Source organism: Martes martes (assembly GCF_963455335.1).
Source record: "Martes martes genome assembly, chromosome: 4".
NCBI lineage: Eukaryota > Metazoa > Chordata > Mammalia > Carnivora > Mustelidae > Martes > Martes martes.
The window spans coordinates 92,277,189-92,292,699 of NC_137891.1; the positions used below are offsets into that span (position 1 = coordinate 92,277,189).

Sequence of the window (15,511 nt, forward strand, 5' to 3'; positions counted from 1 at the left end):
TGGCTTGTACCACTTCAGACAAGAAGCAAATGGTACTTCTATCCTTGTTCCCTGTATATAATGTCTTTTTCTCTGGTGTTAAAAAAATTTTTTTCATCGATTTTTAACCATTTATTATGTTTCTTTATTTTACCTTGTTTGGGTTTCTTCAAGTGTCTGAAATCTATGGGATTACAGCTGTTCATCAGCTTGGAAAATTTGGGGCCATTCCCTCTTCAAACAGTTTTTCTGCTACTCCTCCCTGCTCCCCGCCCCCAACCACTCCCTTATATGCACGCTAAACATTTAATATCGTCCCACGGGTCACGGGGCTTTGCTCCTTTCATTTTTCTTTGTGCTTCAGTTTGGGTGGTTTCTACTGCTATGTCTACAAGCTCATGGATTTTGTCTGCTGCAATGAAGAATGTGCTGTTAAGCTGATCAAGTGAATTTTTTACTTCATGTATTTCTCAGCACTAGAAGTTCCATTTAGTCCTTTATAAAATCTCTCTTCTAATTATGTTCATATTTCCCTTTAAATACCAAGCATACTTTTATGATAGCCATTTTAAAATCCTTTATTGCAATCTCCATCGCTGGTTACTCGCGTATGTTTCTACTGATAATTTTTTTCCCCTGATTTTAGGTTAAATTCTCCTGAATCTCTGAATTTTATTTTCTTCATTTAAAGCATTTTCAGTTTTCTTTTGACAGTTATATAACTTGTGGACAGCTTAGCTCTTGCAAAGGCTGTTTTCAGGCTTTGCTAGGACAGATTTACATTTGACTTTACTCTGTGGCTACTTCAGTTCTTTACTAATAAGGCATGACCTTTCTGTACTTTCAACCTAATATCCCTAGTGTTCAAAGAAGTATTTTAATTTTTAACTAGCCAATGTATTCAATTCCTTTATTATTCGGATGGTTATTCAACTGATCACTTTCTTTTTCTTCCAGGAAAGCAATCATATGATCTGTTATTAATTATAATTTTGTCTCCAATCCATACATTCACTTTATTCTTTTTTCTTATTTGGTTACACTTGTTAAAACCTCCAGAAAAATGTTTAATACTTTCTTGCTCTTAATTTTAATGTGATGTCTTCAACATTTCACTAATTCTTTTGTTTAATTAAAGATGTACAACTTCCATGCTTTTTTTCATGTTAGAAATCTTTTGGTACCTAGATGATATAAATAAAACCATTCTCTCTGTTTTCTTCTAGTACTTACACCCCCCAAAAAAGTACCAGTAAAAATGTAAAAGGTTAAGCATTTTTAAGTGAACTTAAAAACTTTTTATGTGAACTTCAGAATCTGTTTAAAAGAAGCCGTATACCTCTACTCGCTTGACAGAGAATAAAATTTAAATAAATGAAAAGACATAAATTATAGGAAAGGAAGATTTCATGAAGATGTTCCCTAAATTAATTTCTAAATTTAGTGCAAACCCAACTAAACTATAAAAGATGAAGAAATAAACTAGACACAGTAATTCAAAATTTCTTATAAAGAAAATGAGTATGTGAGAACAGCTGAAACTGAGAAGCAGGATACTAAAGGGACCAGTCCAACCACACAATAAAGCAATTATAAGTAATTAAATCAATGCAGAGTTAAAATAAACATACTAATTAATGCAACAGAAGAAAGTCTAAAAAATAGTCACATATATTTGGAAATACTTTTTGTATTTCATTTTATTTATCATAAAATTATTACTTCAGTAGGCATTGAGAAGTTACTCAGTAAGTAATGTCAGAGCACTACCTAAGTATCTAAAAAAAAATAAAGCTTGATTTTTATCTTTCATCCTATACCACAATAAATGCCAAATGGATCAAAGGTATAAAAGAAAAGTTAAACCATTATTATACTAGAAAATTATAAATCTTTGAAGGAAAACCTCCCATAAATAATAGCAACAGCAAACAGTATTTGCAACATACATAACAAAGTACTGATTCAGCTAATATACAAAAAGATCTTAAGGATTCATTTTTTTAATATCCACTAGAAAACAGGAAAGGATATAAAAAAGCTATGCACTGAATAAAATATACCCAACTTCACTCAAAAGCCAGTGAAATGAAAATTAAAATAATGTTTCATTTTATACCTGATAAATAATAATAAAGAGTATTTGCAAAACGTTAGGTAATTCTTTGACCCAGCATTTCTACCAAAGACATACCAACACATATGTACACACACACACACGATTCCCAACATATGCAGGACCTTTCTTCTAGCATTTTTTAATAGCAAAAATTGGGAAATAATCTAACAGTTCATTAATATCAGATCTATGAACTGATTTTAAATGAACTATGGTGCCTTCATAATCATTATTATAAAGTTCTTAAAAAGAATGAGGTAGGGCGCCTGGATGGCTCAGTGGGTTAAGCCTCTGCCTTCCTCTCAGGTCATGATCCCAGGGTCCTGGGATCAAGCCCCGCATCAGGTTCTCTGCTTCCCCCTCTCTTTCTGCCTGCCTCTCTGCCTACTTGTGATCTCTCTCTCTGTCAAATTAAAAAAAACAAACAAACAAAAAGAATGAGGTAAATGACCCTAAGAGTTGATATGGAGTAATTTTCAAGACCTACTGATAAACGAAAATGACAAGAAAACAACACATATATGCAAGGGTATGAATGCATATATAAATACTTTACATGTCTGGAAGGATACTCAAGATCTTAATTTGTAATAGTGGCTTCCCTAAAGAACAAGGGATTTGGAACTGAAAGTTTACTTTACAGCTGAGTATATGCTACTTCAATACATGTATATTTACCCAATACAGTAGTTCTTTTTCTTAAAATATCTAGCTAAATAAAAAGAGACAAGAAAGTAAGGGTGGGGGGGAGAAAAGGGGAGAGAGAGAGGGAGGAAGTGGGAAGGGAGACAGAAAAAGGAAGAAGGAATCTATTTTATCGTTGCTTTTGTAGTCTTAGGAGAAGGAAGTAAAGAAGATACAGTAAGAAAGCAAATTCTGATTCCTACTTAGAAGTGATAGTGGTTTGCTTAACAAAAATAGGGTCATATTCTTGTATATACTGCTTTTTCACCTAACAGATCATAAGTACTATCTTTCTTCAAAAATTCACTTCCCAGAACATCATTTCAAATGTCTGTGTCACATTTCACTCTATAAACATGCCACTCCTCTGAATTTAATTACATTCTATATTCATTAGTATAAACTTCACTGCTATGAGCATCCTTACAATTAATGCTTTGTAAACACTTACAATTACTTTGTATTAAGATAAATTTCTAGAATTGAAATTACAAGGTCAAAAGGCAGGTATATTTCAAAGTTTCTAAAACCTACGGCCAAGCTGTCTTCCAAGTTACTCAAATTTCCAATTCCAACAACTCTATGTACTTCTCATTTCTTCACTTTGCCAGTCCTAAATAATACCACTCTCTTTTTGTCAATTTTCTAGGTAAAAACATACAATCTTATTCAAATATAAATGTTTCTGATTACTAAAGTGGCTGAAGATTTTTTATGTTTTTTAATTACCCATTCATGTATTTAGCAGCTTTTTAAATAATTTACTGACTTAAATAATTTTAAGTCAGTAAAAGCTATTTATATATTAAGAATGACACTCATATGCTATCAATACCAGTACTGTTAACATTATTCTAGTTTGTTATTCCCCTTAAATTTTATTCCTGATGTATTTTTATAATAGCTTTAAGTTCAACATGATTGAAAAATTCAAGAGAAACAAGCATATGCTTTAAATTTAAATATTTCCTGAAGTAAAAAGTTTTGTTAAATGCCTGTTTTCTCTGCCTCTTTGACAGAGCTCTGCAAATTTTAAGGTACACAATCTTTTGTTTTAAAATTCCAGTACAGTTAGCGTACAGTGTTATCTTTGTTTTGGGTATACAATATAGCGATTCAACAATTCTACATATTACTCAGTTGTCCATCATCATAAGTGTACTCTTAATCCCCATCACCTAATTCTCCCACAGCCCACCCACCTCTCCTCTGATAACCAGCTTGTTCTCTAGTTAAGAGTCTGTTTTTTGTTTGTTTTTCTTATTCATTCTCTCTTTGTGTTATAAAGGTCCTAATTTTTAACTACTTACCCCTTCCTCAATAATGAGAGAGCAATCCAAGCTAAGAATTTATCCAAAATCACAGCAGACAATTCCTCTTAGAAACCCTTTACTGAACCCTGGGTGATAACACAACTTCCTTCTTTCCTTCAGTGGCATACCGGTTTAAGGGTTATGTGGAGGATACCAAAACTGTTGGCCAGGAAACTTCATCTTTGTGTGGTTCCTTCTGCTCTCTTTTTAATGGAGTCTTCCATGTATGGTTTTCTGCTGGGCTCAGCTTTTATTTTGCATATTCGGTTTAGCTTCATTTACTGTGCTTCTGCCAGCCATGTAAGAATCATACCATTGCTTATGAGACTTCTGTCTGGGATAGGTGTTATCTGAATGCAGTCACCATGTTCAGTTTTAAGAATATGGTGGTGAACAAAACAGGCATGGTTCTGTGGGACAGATGTACACAGCAAGACAATTCAATCTAATGTAGGGGTTAAGCAACATTGCCTTTGAATGTTGTTGCCTTCAGGAGGGCTTTTAACTCCAAGAAAGTGCTTCCGATCTGTTCCACGAGTTAACCCCCCCGAAATAAAGTAACCTTCTTTACTCATGCCCTATGTATGTCTTGCTACTTTTTCAGAAAAGAGCAAAGAATTTCAAATATACTCTCAAGATCTTCCTTCAATCTCCTGATAATAAGATTTATCTCCATAACTCCAAGGAAAGCTTTCCAGTTAAAGGTTAAGCCTCTTTACAAAATGGCACTTCTGCCCTTCCATAAATCTTCTTACTTAAAGGATTAGCCGAGGCATTTGGAGATTCATATATACTGGTTCCCCGTATTTCATCATCAGCCCTTCCTCTAAAAGTTCAATCTTCTCCCCTACAGTTTCTCATCTCCACATCTCTTTTTGGTTAAACTATTTCCTCCATTCAAAATGACCTACCCATCTGTATCACCTATTAGTATCTCACTCCTTTATAATAGCAATTCAATTCAAAGCACTCCATGAAAACTTCCTGATCTTTCTAAATAAACAGAAACTTCCTTTTCTCTGATGATCTCATACCATGTTGACTGCACACTAATGCCTTCTACTTTATAACATAATATTTGGGTAACTGCCATGTGCCATTCCACTGAATATCACAATCCAGCCCTGGCTTGTCCTCTGAAAGTAAAAACTGAGTGAAATCTGTTGCATTTCTAAATACTAATAATGAAGCAGCAGAAAGAGAAATTAAGGAATCAATCCCATTTATAATTGCACCAAAAATAATAAGATACCTAGAAATAAACCTAATCAGTAAGCTCAAAGACCTATACTTTTAAAACTATAAAACACTGATGAAAGAAATTGAAGATGATCCAAAAAATGGAAAAACATTCCATCCTCATGGATTGGAAGAAAAAATATTGTTAAAATGTCTGTACTACCCAAAGCAATCTACACATTCAATCCAACAGCATTTTTCACAGAGCTAGGACAATCAATCCTAAAATTTGTATGAAACCACAAAAGACCCTGAATAGCCTAAGCAACGATGACAAAGAAAAGCAAAGCTGGAGGCATCACAATTCCAGACTTGAAGTTATATTATAAAGCTGTAGTAATCAAAACAGTATGGTACTGGCATAAAAACAGACACACAGATCAACAGAACAGAAAAGAAGACCCAGAAATGTAGCCACAACTATATGGTCAATTAATCTTCCACAAAGAAGAAAAGAATATCCAATGGAAAAAAGACAGTCTCTTCAATAAATGGTGTTGGGGAAACTGGACAGCTCATGCAAAAGAAAGAAAAAGGACCACTTTCTTATACCATATACAAAATTGAATTCATTTTTTTATTATGTTAGTCACCATACAGTACATCATTAGTTTTTAATTAGTTTTGATGTAGTTTTGATCTCATTGTTTATGTATAACACCCAGTGCTCCATGCAATCTGTGCTCAAAATGGGTTAAAGACCTAAATGTGAGACCTGAAATCATAAAAATCCTAGAAGAGAGCACAGGCAGTAACTTCTTTGACACAACTTCTTTCTAGATACATCTCCCAAGTCAAGGGAAAAAGCAAAATTAAACTACTGGCACATCATCAAGATAAAAAGTTTCTGCACAGCAAAGGAAATAATCAACAAAAATAAAAAGCAACCTAAGGGATGGGAAAAGGTATTTGCAAATGACATGTGATAAAGGTTTAGCATCCAATATATAAAGAACTTCTAAAATTTGACATCCAAAAAATGAACAATCCAATTAAAAATGGGCATTAGACATGAATAGACATTTTTCCAAAGAAGACATACAGATGAAAAGATGCTCAACATCAATTAGCATCAGGGAAATGCAAATCAAAACTAAAATGAGATGTTACCTCACACCTGTCAGAATGGCTAAAATAAACACCACAAGAAACAAAAGGTGTAGACGAGGATGTAGAGAAAGGGGAAACCCTCATATACTATTGATGGGAATGCAAACTGGTGCAGCCACTCTAGAAAACAGTATGGAAATTCCTCAAAAAGTTAAAAACAGAACTATCTTATGATCTAGCAATTGCACTACTGGGTATTTACCCAAAAAGCACAAAATTACTAATTCAAATTACTAAATCAAAATTACTAATTACTACTGTTTAGAGCAGCATTATCTACAATAGTCATTTTATGGAAACAGCTCCCCCCCACCACCACACACACACAATGGAATATTACTCAGCTGTAAAAAAAAGAATGAAATCTTGCCATTCACACAACATGGATGGAACCAGAGAGCATTATGCTCAGCAAAATAAGTCAGAGAAAACCAAATACGATGCGATTTTATTAATATGTGGAATCTAAGAAACAAAACCAACAAGCAAAAGGGGGAAAAAAGAGAGAGAGGAAAACCAAGAAACAGACTCTCAACTACAGAAACAACAAACTGATGGTTACCAGAGGGGAGGTGAGTAGGGGGATGGGTTAAAATAGGTGACAGGAATTAAGGATGTGTTGTGATGAATACCAGATGATGTTCTATGAAATCACTATATGGTACACATGAAACTAATATTACACTGCATGCTAACTAACTGGAATTTAATAAATAAAAACTCAAATGATAGAAGCAGACTGATCCATTGTCAGGAGACAGACCCAGGTATGACCTTTTGATGTTCAATTTCCTTATCTATAAAACAAAGATAACATTTCCTTCATATCTATTTCATACGGATATTGGATGGATAATGGATATTGTTAGAATTAAATAAGATCATGTTTATAAATGTAGCTGGTGCTAAATAATTTTTTGTGCTTCCTACTAAAAAAAAAAAAGTTAAAAATGTGTGTTATTCACCCAAAATGTCTATAGTATGTTGCTTAGGAGTGTTCAGCAAAAATTTAAAAATTTAAATGCTATCCTTTACTGAATATATGATACCAGTATAAAAAGATACATAACAGATAAAACAGAGAGTAAACAAGTGACACAAGGACATTTTTATTGTGCCTGATGAACAGAGCCCTAGAAATGCATAAATTATTAAAATTTACTTAAACAGAAAACAAATTATCTAACATAACAAGTGTTAAGTGATAAAAGATATTAAATTAAAAGTATAAATACTTATTCAAAATGAAATTGTAGACCCAAGTAACTACCAGAAGCATCTATCAAGCATCTCAGGGCGGGGGAAGAAAAAAAAAAAAAAAAAAAAACCTTTAAAAACTCTTCAAGAGAAAAAGAAGAATCACTATCCAACATGTTTTCTTAAAGGAGAACAACCTAGCTAGAGGTTTAAAGGTTTAAAGTTTAAAGAAGTTTAAAGGTTTAAAGAAGTTGAAAAAGTCCTAGCAAGAGTATTAAAAAGTTCATACAAATCTCATGTATGAAAAAGATACAATGATCCCCCAAAAAAATCAGCAAACAAAATCCAGCAATATATAAAAAGAATAGTATAACATGGTCAAACTGAATTTATTCCTTGAATACAATAATGGCTTCTCATTGGAAAACAAATAATGTAAATGCCTGCAATAAAAAGATCTAGGAACAAAATTCTTAAAAACATTTCAATAACTACAGAAAAATTGCTTGGAAAGAAGTTCAACAATATAAAATTTTAAAACAGACCTCTTAAAATATTAGACATATAGAAATGTCTTATAAGTAACATCATATTTAATCATAAAAACTCACTTTCCACTAAGACAAGACTATCTTTGGTCACCACTTCTTTTCAATACTGTGCTGTAAGTTCCAGCCAGTACGATAAGGGGGTGGGGGGCAGAATGGATAAAACTAAAACCATCCTTATTCACAGATCAGATGATTTTATATGAAAAAAATAAAAAATAATCTCAAATAAATTACTGATAATAAGGAAAGAATTCAAATTCAGCAAGATTGCTGAATTCAGAATAAGTTTAAGATTTTATTTATTTATTTGATGGACAGGGATCACAAGCAGGCAGAGAGGCAGATGAGGGTGGGGGCGGGAGCAGGCTCCCTGCTGAGCAGAGACCCCCCCCCCACCCCACCCGATGTGGGGCTTGACCCCAGGATCCGGGATCATGACCAGAGCCGAAGGCAGAGGCTTTAACCCACTGAGCCACCCAGGCACCCCTGAATTCAGAACAAGTTTACAAAACAACTATATTCTATATTCTAGCAGTAGAGAATGAAAATTTATAAATACCATTTTATAGCATTTTTTAAAAGATTTTATTTGAGAGAGAGAAAGAGCAAGAACAAGCAGGGGGGAGGGACAGAGGGAAAGAGAGAATCTCAACCAGACTCCACTCTGAGAATGGAGCCTCACATGGAGTTTGCTCTCAGGACCATTAGATCATGACCTGAGCTGAAATCAAGAGCTGGACACTTCACTGACTGAGCCACCCAGATGCCCCTACAGCACTTTTAATAACAAAGAATCTATGCATAAACCTAACAAAATTTTTCTAATTTCTGCTCTCATTGTGACCCCTGAAATCTAATGACTGAACTAGTCTCTCCTGCAGAAAAAAGTTATAACCTCTGAACAAAATACAAAATGACAACGGCCTAAAGTCCCTGAAGAATAAACAAAAGTGGTCAGATTCCAAGGACAGTGGAAACTAGCAAATACAGGCTAGCATGAGATTAAGTTTCACATTTTCTCATAGCTCTTATCCCAAAGTCTAAAGCCCATATAGGCAGAAGAGTGAAAATCTGATAGAAAATTGGTGTCTTAAAGAATCAGACAGAAGTCTTTGCAGCAATTACAGCTACTAAAAAAAGAAGGAAGAAAAAATCCTGAGGAAGAGAGAGAGCAAGAGAAAGGAAGCCTCTAGTTCTGTAATATGAAGTCTTTGTCTCTGGCTGCCAAGTGAATCCTTAATGCTTGCAAACAGACTCAAAGCAAACCAGTTAAAGATAAAGAAATGAAATGAATTGAGACACTGTTTGACGTTTGAATCCAACTAAGAAGTAAAACGACTACTTAATCTCAATATCTCTCTCTCACACACACACACACGCACAAACACACACAACCCCTGCGAAAATTATAACAGAATCCAGAATTTCCACAACAGAACTTTCAGAATATCCAGGATTAATCAAAATGTTACCTAGCCTCAAGTGAAAAGATAACCAACCAAGACCAATTCCAAGATCACCCAGGTATTAGAAATACTAAGACTTTAAGCCAGATATTCTAATTAAACTTCATGAAATAGAGAAGATGTGTTCACAATGAATGAAAAGACAAAATTTCTATCTCAGAATGAGAGAGCATCAGATCAAAATTCTAAAGATTCTGCTAGATGGGCTTAAGAGCAGATTAGAGCAACGTAAGAGTCAGTGAATATGAAGATAGATTAATGGAAATTACTCAGTCTGAAGAAAACAGAAAAAAAAAAAAAAAGACTGAAAAATATAAACAAAGGCTTCAGGTACCTGTGAGACAGAAATACAAATTCTGAAATACAAGTAAATGAAATTCAGAAGGAGATAAAAAATAGGGCAGGAAAAACATTTGAAGAATTAATGGCCAAAATTTTACCATTGTATGTAATGAAATACCCAAACATTCAGATTCAACATGCTCGTCAGCAAAGCCTTAGGAGGACACAGAAGAAACAACAACAAAAAGGAACTTTCCTTTTTGAGGAAACACTAAGAGGCATATTTTAGTCAAAACGCTGAAAACCAAGAATAAAGAAAAAAAAAAACCTTAAAAGTATTCAGAAGGGAAAAAAAAGACGATATGCATACACACACACAGAGGACAAAAATCATTTAAATTCTGACTTATCAGAAACAATGGAAAACAGATGAGAGAAAAACAACGTTTTTAAAGTGTAGAAAGAAAAATTCGCCAATCAAAAGTTTAACATTCACTAAAAAAAAAAAAAAAATTCTTTGAGAATAAATGCAAAGTAAAAACTTCTCAAAGAATACAGTGAGAATCACTCCTATAGATGAGCACTACAAAAAAATGCTAACTAAAGTTCTTTAGGCTGAAATGAAGTGGTACCAGATTAAAGGTCAGATCTACAAAGAGAAACGAAGAGCACTGGCTAATACCCACCATATAAAGTAAATAGATCTATTTATTTATTTATTTATTTATTTATTTATTTTAAAGATTTTATTTTTTATTCGACAGACAGATCACAAGTAGGCAGAGAGGCAGGCAGAGAGAGAAGGGAGGAAGCAGGCTCCCTGCTGAGCAGAGAGCCCAATGCGGGGCTCAATCCCAGGACGGGGCTCAATCCTAGGACGCTGGGATCATGACCTGAGCCGAAGGCAGGGGTTTTAACCCACTGAGCCACCCAGGTGCCCCAGTAAATAGATCTATTTAAACTAATATTTTAACAATGTATTTTGAGATTTAGAGTGTATTAAATGCAATTCACTTCACAACTATGGCATATAAAGGATGGGAGAGAAGATAAAAATGGACAGATATAGCTGAAATATTACTGCACATAAGTAGTACAATATTAACTGTTAAATGGAAAATTAATTATGTACGGTGTGATTTCTATAGCAACCACTCCAAAAATGTCTTAAATAAAAACACTAATAAATAAACCAAAAGAGAATTCTAAAACATTTACCAATTCAAAAATTAGGACAGAAGAAGGGAAGGGAAAACAGAATTTAAATCAGATTGCATCAATCTACATGTTAATGGTCTAGTATTTTCATACTGGCAAAATCCAACTCATGCTGTCTCCAAAAGGACTAAAACTATGATACAGTTAGGTTGAAAATTGAAAGGATACACCAAAAAAGTAGTAACCATAAGAATGGAGGAGTAGCTATATTAGCATCTGATCAAACAAACTCCCAAGTAAAAATATTACCAGAGATGAAGAGGGGCACATCATAATGATAAAAGGATGAAGTCATCAGAAAGATGTATCATAACCATGTAAGTACCAAAAAGTAAAGCCTCAAAATACAGGAAGCAAAAATCTGACAGAAATAAAGAGTAAAGTAGATAACTCCACAATCACAATTGGAAATAGTTTAATACTTCATCTCAGCAACTCATAAAAAAGTATATCATTAACTTCATTAAGTTAATTAAAGTAATTAAAAATCAGGAAAGACAGATAGCTAAATACCATCATCAACTAGCTTAACCTAATATTTATAAAACATTACCCCACCAACTGCAAAATACAGATTCAAGTGTATTTGCCAAAAAAGACCACAAGCTGAGCCACAAACAAGCACAAGAGGTTTAAATTGATTTAAATTATACAGAGTATCCTTTATGATCACCATTAAATTAAATTAGAAATCAAAACAATAAGATATCTAAGGAACACCTGGGTGGCTCAGTTGGTTAAGCACCTGCCTTTAGCTCAGGTCAGGATCTCAGGGTCCTGGGAATGACCCCCATGTTGGGCTCCCCACTCAGCAGGGAGTATGCTTCTCCACATTCCTTCTGCCCCTGCCCTTATACACACGCATACATACTCTCTCTCAAATAAATAAAATCTTAAAAAAAAAAAAAAAAAGATAGCTAAGCTATCTTCCTGTTTCTAAAATTTGGTAAACTAAACAACTCAATTAGTAATATGTGATTTTCGGGGCGCCTGGGTGGCTCAGTGGGTTAAAGCCTCTGCCTTCGGTTCAGGTCATGATCCCAGAGTCCTGGGATCCAGCCCCGCATCGGGCTCTCTGCTCGGCAGGGAGCCTGCTTCCTCCTGTCTCTCTCTCTGCCTACTTGTAATCTCTCTGTCAAATAAATAAATAAATAATCTTTAAAAAAAAAATATGTGATTTTCATAGAAGATATCCTAAGGAAAATTATAAAATTTTTTAACTGAGTAATAATGAAAAAAAATATTAAAATATCTGGGATGCAGCCAAAGCAGTCATTAGAGGGAAATTTACAGTTTTAAAATTCTTATAGGAAAAGAAAACAACAGATAAACAAATAAGCAAAATTCTTATAGGAAAAAAAGCTTATTAGGGAAAAAAAGAAAAATATAAAAATCAAAGACCTAGAGTTCCAATGTAAAAAGCTTTTTAAAAAGAGCTAAGTAACTCTAAGTAAGGAAAAGGAAGGAAAAAGTAAAAATAATGAAACAGAAAACTAACAGAGTTAATGTTACTAAATGTAGCTAAAGACAAACATTAGTTCTTTGGAAAGATTAACAAAATTAATAAATGCCTACCTAGATTGATAAAAAGAGAAAACAAATTACCAGTATCAGGAATGAAAGAGGGATTAGCACTACAAAGCCTAGAAAATGAGAGGCATAAGAAAGTAATATGTATAATTGCACACCGAGAAGTTTTATAACTTCCATGAAATGGAGAAATTCCTTAAGAATACTATCAACTAAAATTGATACAAAATGTAAATAAAATTTGAATACCCATATATACATATATATCATATATGAAAGTTGAATTTGCTATTAAAAACCTTCCCACAAAGCCAATTTTCAGCCCAGGTAATTGCTTAGGTAAATCTATCAAACATTTAAGAAGTAACACTAATACAACACGAATGCTTTCAGAAAATAAAGGAAGATTATTTTCCACTTCATTTTATGAAGACAGATAACTCTAATACCAAATATGGCTAAATATAAAGAGGGTAATACTTTATGGCCAAGGATTATCCCAGGAATTCAAAGTTGGTTTAACATTTGAAAATCTAACAAGTAATTTACCACATTAACAGAACAAAGGTGAAAAATGTTATCATCTCTACAGATGAAGAAAAAGAGTATGTGGCAACATTCAATACCCATTCATGACAAAAACTTAAGTGAAACAGGGAGAGAGCCGAACATCCTGAACCTGGCAAAGGCAACTAATGAAACATCCACAGCTAACACCATACTTGATGAAATTTTCTGTAAAAAGCATATTATAAAAACCTTTAACGGAAATCCAGAAGACTTATAAAATACAGATGGAGACAATCTTTTTAACAAAAATTATAAACCCGAAAGTTATAAAAGATTTATTTGAATATATAAAAATTTAAAACTTATGAATAAAAAATTATAAATAAAGCAAAAAAGTAAATTTAAATGTCCAATATATTTATGAAAAGGATGTTCAAATTCACTAACCAGAAAATATAAATGAAGATAACAATGAGTAACACTTCAGAGTTATCAATCTATTAAAAATTAAAAAGAACTTAAACACCTACAGACATTTAGGTATCTTACACATTGTAGGTAGAAATATGATGAACTAAAGTCTTTTTGGACATTTTGGGAATACTATTAAACATAAAATGCATATACCTTTTGATCCAGCAATCCCACACTTGAGAATAAAAAGACACACACAGTCTCTGATCCAGCAATCATATTCTTGAGAATCATTTTTAGAGAAAAATCCCCATTAATACAAGGACATATTTAATAGGATACTATTGTAACAATGTTTATGGTAGCAAAATAACAAACAAACATCACTGATATGGAAATGATGGAATAAATTATGGTATAAACTACACATAGCATTATAACCAATGTATTACAGTATGTTTCACTATGTAGTCATTGCAAAGACTGATTCAGATCTGTATCAGATGATCTGGAAGAGTACTTCCAAAAAATACTAATGAGAAATAACTTAAGAAAAATAAGAGGCACAAAAACAAGCATCCAAAAAACCCATTCAGAATTTTAAAAGCTTCACCAGAACATGCTTGTGTTTTGTATGCTGTATCATATTATAGAAGATAAATATGCCTGGTTGTTAACATGGGTTGGCTTTCAGGCAGCAAGAGAGGAGGAAAGTCTATGTGTAAGACATCGGCAGACCTCAACAAAAGAGAAAGAAAAAAACTCTGAAAAAACAGGTAAATAATTACATTTATGATCTAGAAAATAAGATATGTATTTGTATGAATACATATGAAGAAGCTAAATGAAAATTAAATGTATAAAAATGTTCAAGACATGACTGTTGAATACCTTTCTACTTTCATCTCAATCTGGGTTTGAAGTTTTGTGATGTAAGCTAGATTTTTTTTCTTCCACAGAGGCAAAAAGAAGTAGTCCTGCATCCTTTTTTCATCTCAGAATTAAATTTTAAATTAAATTTCTTTTTTTATTTTATTTTATTTATTTATTTGAAAGACAGAGATCACAAGTAGGCAGAGAGGCAGGCAGAGAGAGAGGAAGAGAAGCAGGCTCCCTGCTCAGCAGGGCTAGATCCCAGGACTCTGGGATCCTGACCTGAGCCAAAGGCAGAGGCTTTAACCCACTGAGCCACCCAGATGCCCCTAAATTAAATTTCTTATGTAAGAAAGTTATAGGATTCCGGCAATGGTACTGAAGGAAACATCAGAAGATCTGTCATAAAACTAAGAATGAGAACAGGTGCATTTACATCATTTGGCCATTTCCTTTTGGGCAGGTTGCTCTGGAATTCCAGCCAACTTATTCCCCTTGCAAGGAGGTAATTTATATTATAGTGCATGAAACTGAAGAAGAGTAAAGTTAAATTTAATGTTCAGTATTAAATACTAATTTCTCAGTGGAAATCTAAACTCTATAACTCTCCATTACAAAGAAATGACTAGAATAGATCAGTTTTTCAGATAAGGCTGTCACAGAATCACAACTCCAGAAAAATAAATTCTCCTAACTTTCATTCTAAAGGGCCTGCGGGCAAGGAGAACAAGAGTCAAATTTTCATGTAATTCCCAAGCTCTAACATTAAGAGCAATAATAAATTTCATTTGGAGAAAAACCAAAGTCGCAAAAATTTCTGTCGGCATAAATTATTTCAATGCAAGTTAAATATGTTGACATTATTCAATTTTTTAAATATTAATTGTATACCTTTGCATGATTTATAAAGTTAACCTAAAAATTTTTTCATCTAAGTGAAAACAGTGTTTTCTATCAGAATGAAACAAAGTGCAAAGAATGCTGAGTTCACTTTGAACTTCAATAGTACAAATACCATAATAGGGA

At 33.3% G+C, this 15,511-nt stretch overlaps 1 protein-coding gene across 1 annotated transcript in view; it reads right to left on the reverse strand.

Moving 5' to 3' along the window:
• Nucleotides 1-15,511, reverse strand: part of MAN1A2 (mannosidase alpha class 1A member 2) — a 188,526-nt gene that overhangs the window by 73,798 nt on the left and 99,217 nt on the right. The gene's annotated exons all lie outside the window — the stretch shown is intronic.